The sequence below is a fragment of the Oryctolagus cuniculus genome, chromosome 2 (genome assembly GCF_964237555.1).
Source record: "Oryctolagus cuniculus chromosome 2, mOryCun1.1, whole genome shotgun sequence".
In the NCBI taxonomy this organism is placed as follows: Eukaryota; Metazoa; Chordata; class Mammalia; order Lagomorpha; family Leporidae; genus Oryctolagus; species Oryctolagus cuniculus.
The window spans coordinates 6452610-6458609 of NC_091433.1; the positions used below are offsets into that span (position 1 = coordinate 6452610).

Consider the following 6000-nt stretch of genomic DNA (forward strand, 5'->3'; position numbering starts at 1 on the left):
AGCCAAGAAGCCAGGATTGGGATGAAAGGGAATGAAGGGAACCTCATGTCAGAGGGCGCATGAAGACACTGCCAGCTTAATGGCCCCTCTGGGACCACACCTTGGGACATCAATGCTGCAGCTGACATTGCTGGTCCCATGATCCAAGGTGCAAAATAAACACTCACGTGCCCCTGTGTCTTTCAGCTGTCCTTCAAGACTCTTGCCCCAAGGTGGGATCACTCAGCTGAGCTCCGTGTTCAGAATCTGGAGTTGGACAAGGAGAAAGATCCCTAGCCTCCACCAGAAACATTCCTTGAAGAGAGGGTGGTGCTCCCTAAATATGGATGCCGGGCATCTTCTAACCACTTAGGATTTTAAGTGGTGACGGAGGATCGAGGCACCACAGGCAGGGAGGAAGAGTGGGATGGGGATAGACCTGAATTCCAATCAGGAGTCTTTTGTACCCCTAAAAAATTAATTACATTTTCCAATCTGCAGATTGCAAATCTTTATGACAGAAATGATGCCATCTGCTCTCCTGTGTTCATTCAATCCTTTTTCCAAGCATATTTACCAAACATCTACTAAGTGCCAGGCGCTGAGCTAGGTTCTGAGGACAAATCCACAACAATACCTACAGGAAGGCAACGAAGAGCCAGAACAGACTGGGGGTGGGGTGGGGACAGTTCTCAGGTATCTCAGGAAACCCGTCACTCACTCACACATCTGTGACTTCCTCCTGCGTTGAGGAAAGCAATGTCAAGGCCTTCCTTCCACAGATTTTCTTAAGAAATACGACACACAATACATTAAAGAAGAGAAAAAAAAAAACTCTAAAGATTAACTCTGATTCTGAAAACAAGAAGTCAGTAATTCTGAGGAGCAGTGAGGCCTGATGCTGGCACAATTCACCTGGAGTGACAACAAGAGACTGGTCCGTTACATGAAATCTTGCTCATTCAACATTTAGCACTGTACTTTACTCAGACATACACAAACAACAATGAAAATGAATGCTAAAGTAGACATAAAAGTTTAAAAATGCAAGGAAGGTAAATAACTGCTCAATTCCATGAATGTGTCATAATTGCCAAAAGCCATTTCCTATGCGGTATTTCACTTTCCCATAATAATGCTGCAACAGCTATTCTGCAAAGGAAGAATCTGAGGCTGGGGGGGGGGGTGCTTTGCCTAAGGTCATGGGACCACAAGCTGGCCTGGAATCCAGTTAGCACTCTCTGGCCCTTCCCTAAAGAGAAGGGCGACCTTAACAGAAAACGCCTGGAACACGCAGCCAGGCTGAGGGAAGTGGAGAGCATCAGGCTGATGAACCGGATAGGGGCAGGCAACACAACCCTGGTCTTTTCCAGCACCAGCCGGAAACTTCCTGCCTTCCTCAGTGGTAACTGGAAAGTTACTCTGTTTCCCTGGGGGCAGCTAGGAAGTCGCTACTTTGCAGCCACAACTAGGTCTTACCCAGCCACTGACCTTGGCTTAGACACAAGCCCAGGAACCTGCTGCCCAAGCATGCCTGGGTCCAGGCTCTGTTCCCTCAGAAAACCCATAATTAGCCTGTCCCTCCCTGCAGACTCCAGCCTCCCCAGAGAAAACACGACTCAACAGTCACCGTGGTTGTGTGTGCCACGTCCGTAGATGCCACTGTCTCAGAAAGGCAATGCATGTGATCAGGCCACTGTCTCCAGGCAGTCCCTCCCGCTAGCCTTCCCCTAGTCACTGCCACATTTTATTTCCAGATGAGAAAAGCTTCCATGTGGCCTCCCTTCAAAGAGCTCCCAGGAATTTTCCAACAAGAATTCCTTGTTGTTTTTTGTTTTTTTTTTTTTTTTTTTTTTTTGCCAACAAAAGTACAAGTCCCAGATACGTTATGGAGTCCACCTAAAGCCAAACTCCGTCCTCAACAAGAGTTACTCAGGAACTCACCAGTGCCAGGCACTATTTTAGCTGGTGGCCTTGAGGGGTGGGGGATGGGCATACCAGCAAGAAGCCAGGGCCCTGGGTTTTTCCATATACCCATTTGCAAAGCCAAGGCAACACTTCCCCACTAGCTTCCTCCAGTCCAACCCATCTTCTTAAAACCACCTGCCTGGGGACCCTGCAGCTGCTCCGAGGACCTGATGCCCAGAGGCACAGTTTAACAGCCTCAGTGTGGGATCTTCATGGAATGTTGCTGGCGTAATTAACCACTTCAACTTAAGAGTGCTTAGTCATGAAATTGTCCATCCCTGTCAAACTCCACTGAAAGAGTAAGAGGAGCTAACTAAAGCCCAGAACAGCTCCTTCAGCTTTCCGTGCTGAGCGCTGGGGAAAACCTTACATAACACAACGGTCCATCGCTATATGTTATTTCTGCAACCTGAGTAGTGGGGGGCTTCAAGCCCTGGAAGTACAAAGGGCAGGGTAATGGGAGGATGTGCAGAGGAGGCGTTCATCCCTTGAAAATTCACTAGGTCAGGCTTTTTCGGATTGCACCCAATGTTATGGGAAAGCAAAAAAGCCGGATTTCGAGTGTCAAAGGATGCGTTTTGAAGATGCTGGGAAGTACAAGATAGCTCTATCTCCCTCCTTTTTAATTTTTTTGGAAGGATGAAATTGCTGGAATTAACCGTTGGTTGGAACCTGGTAATTCCAACATCAGGTGAGATTTCTCCCCAGGGAGAGAGCAGGAGTGGGGCTGAAGGATCCTGCGTGCCAAAGCAGCGGGCCAAGCGCCCAGCGCCAAAGCGAATGAGACTGCGTCTAGAGAGGCCAGCGGCGCAGCGGAGCCGGAGGCGGCAGAGGTTTCCCTCTGAAAGCCCGGGCTGCGAGAGGAAGGCGAGCGCACTCCACCCTGAGCCCCTCAGCCACCTCCTGTGGCTGCTGCCGAATAGCAGGGTGTTTCTGGGATTGCAGTCCAGAGGCGGCGGATTTGGAGTTGCCTCCCCCAAATCCCCCCAAGAAGCATCTTGGCACAAGTTGCAGCTAAAAATAGCCCAGGATAACACAGGGGGAGGGGAGGAGCGAGACGTGCGCAAGGCTAGGCAGGGACACGCTGGTTCTGCGAAGTGGGGGCGGAGAGGGAGGGACAGAGCCCCTTGTCCGAGAGAGGGTCCAGGGTGTGCGGGGAAGTGCAGGGGTCTTCCCGGCGGAGGGGCGCGATGCTAGCCCTAAAGCGCCTGCAAGTGACTGCGGAGCCAGGACACCCCGCACCTGGCGCTGAAGCCGCCTCTCCATCCCACCGTGCGCCGCCCTCCAGGTGCGGCTCTCTCGCGGGCGTCCGGCGAGTTCCCGGGACAGGCTGGAGCCAGAAGGGGGAGCAGCGCACGGTTTAGCGCTCGGCCGGGAGAGCGCACCTGGAGCCGACCCGCTCCGCGAGAAAGCGCGTCCTGAGCCGGGGTACGCTCTCTCCCCTGGCGTTCTGAGCCTCGTCACCCCTCACCCCACCGCCATCAGAAGTCTCTACCCCGGGTGCCCCAAATAGAAGCCGAGACGAAAAAAAAATAGTAAAAAGTAACAAGAAACATATCAAGTCGCGCGCACCTGGGGTTCACCAGGAGGCTACTTCCTATCCGGACAGTCGCCTCCGTCTCCCGCGTTAGGCGCACCTCTGGCCCTCGGGAGATGCCCCATCTCCCATCGACTCCTGCCTAAGGAAAACGCAAACCAGGGGCTTTCCCTCCTCCTGCTCCTCGGCCCAGGGACTTGAGCCCAGGGCATTGGAACGCAGCCCCGGGCTGCAGGTGCAGCCGGCTCGGCGGAGCGCTGCACTCCCGCTGCCTCACACAGTCCCAGGAAGAAGCTTCGGGCGCCGAGCGGCGGGCAGGAGAGAACCTACGGCTGCTATAAGGAAAAAAAAAATCCTAACCCATTAAGATCCTGAAACCCCGATTCCTGCCCTTTTAGACCTGTCCCTCAGGACTTGAAGAACTGAGGTGCAAGGGCAAGAGGTGAGGAGCATGGGGAAACCCCGAATCTCTCCTGCCTTCCTCATCCCCCACCCCATCCCCTCCACCTGCTCCAGCTTGCACCCACCTTGGTCCCGGCACTTGTCCGGGCACCGGGTGCAGGCACGTCGGCATCCCCGGCTCCGCCGCTCCCCAGCCCGGCGGCCCCCGCCCCGCGCGCGCTGCACTCACCTGAGCTACGCCGCCGTCCAGCCCGTCGGGCGCCCTCAATCGGCTCTCGGGCTGGGCCATGGGCAGCACCGCCGAGCACCCGCGGCAGGTGGAGCGGATGTCCAGGCAGGCGAGCGCGCGGTGGAAGGGACGCAGGCACCCACGGAGACCCGGCAGTGGCGGCGGCTCGCGGCTGCCAGCGCGCCGGAGACCTTGCAGGCGGGCGTTTTGGTGCTCAGTCCTGAGGAGGGGAGGAGCAGGAGGAGGAGCAGGAGAAGGAGGAGGGGACGGAGGAAGCCGGGCCCGGAGGGAGAGCGGGCAGGGCAGAAGAGGATCGCGAGCGCCCACTGCTGCCCGGCCCGCTCCGAGTCCCGCCCGCGACTCCGCGGCGCTCGCGGACTCCGGGCTCGGGCGGAGGGTGCTGGAGGAGTCGGTCCCGCCCACCTGGCGCGGGTGGCGGCGCTAGGGGAGGGGTCAGAGTGGCCAGCGGGCGGGGCTGGGCTGGATGACTCGGCTGTCGCTGCAAAGCTAGGACGGACTGCACCTACTCTTCGCTCAGGCTGCGTCCGAGCCGCGAGCGCACCTGTTTCCCACCTTCGAGCTGGTGGTGCGTTCTGACCTGCGCCGCTCCCCTGCACGCTCGCGCCGCGAGTTTCCTTCCTAGCAGGTGACCTACCTTAGGCGGCGGTGCTCCGTGCGCCGCCCGGGAAGCAGGGGGAGCCGTCGGTCCTCTGAAACTGGCGCTGCACCCGGGTGGCCGCCTGGGCCAGGATCCTCGCTCTGACCCGGCTTGCGAGCGCGCGGTATTGGCATTGTACACGTCTTCACATTAGCTCTGGAGTTAGCGAGAGGATGCGGATTAACCCGGGAGCGGGGAGGATTCAGCCATGCACCAGCTCCTGCACCAGAATTGCCAAACGTCAGCCCTGAAACTAAGCGGGGTTTCCCTGCCCCGCCCCTGGGCGGTTTTCTGCGCGAACCCACACCGACATCCGGTAGTTCTCGTTAGATATAAGATTTCGCGGGCCACGGGGTTGCAGCCTCCTTGGAGAAACTCAGCGCAGCTTACAGGAGCGAAGGCAGGTCCTCCCGTAGGGCAAGAGTACCCATCACTACCCACTTCCCCCGCAAGGCGCAAAAGCGCTTCAGAGAACTTCTTTAGATGAGATCGCAGAGGATCGGCCGTTTCTTAAATATTGAGAGATGTGAGTCGTATTTGGAAGGATTCGAATTTGTCATTTACCTTTGAAAAATAATATTCTCCCTCTTAGGGGGAGATAACCATAGTCAGTTGGCTCCTTAGTGCAAAGATTTTCATCAGCACTTTCAGAAAGACAAAAGCAATGCCCACACTTTATGACTGATAAAACCAGAGCATCCGAGAGGTGGATACCAAGCCTTGGTTTTGGAAAACAAGGTTTTAGGGATTTCAGTGACTCTGGCTACTTCTTTAAGTGAGATCAATGCCGACATGCCTATTTGAGTTTAAAAATACAAGTTTTAGTGGAGGGCCCGTTGTGCAGTTGCTGTGCCCTGGGTAGGGACAGCCACATCCCGTTTCCAGCACCTGCATTGGAGCGTCCATCCCATTCAGCTTCCTGCTAATGAACACCCTGGGAGGCAGCAGGTACTTTGGCTCCTGGGAAGCTCACGTACTTTGGTTCCTGCCGTCCATGTGAGAAACCTGGAGGGGGTTCCAGGATCCTGGTTTCAGCCTGGCCCAAGCTGGTTTGTGTGGGCAGTGGGCAGTTAGGACGTGAGCTAGCAGCTGGGAGATCTCTGTCTCTATTTCTGTCTGCCTTTGAATAAAATAAGGAAATAAATAAATCTTTAAAATCTGAATTATTAAAGATTTATTTATTTATTTATTTGAAAGGCAGAGTTACACAGAGGGAAAAGGAGAGGC

At 55.3% G+C, this 6000-nt stretch overlaps 1 protein-coding gene across 3 annotated transcripts in view; it reads right to left on the minus strand.

Moving 5' to 3' along the window:
- Positions 1-4346, minus strand: part of HS3ST1 (heparan sulfate-glucosamine 3-sulfotransferase 1) — a 33841-nt gene extending 29495 nt beyond the window's left edge. Inside the window, exon 1 of one of the 3 annotated variants that reach the window (XM_051830003.2) lies at positions 4116-4346. The gene's annotated coding sequence lies outside the window, so the exon portion shown is untranslated. The remainder of the gene's footprint in view (positions 1-4115) is intronic. The other 2 variants (XM_017350365.3, XM_070069586.1) reach the window with 2 other exon arrangements.
- Positions 4347-6000: the final 1654 nt, after the last annotated feature.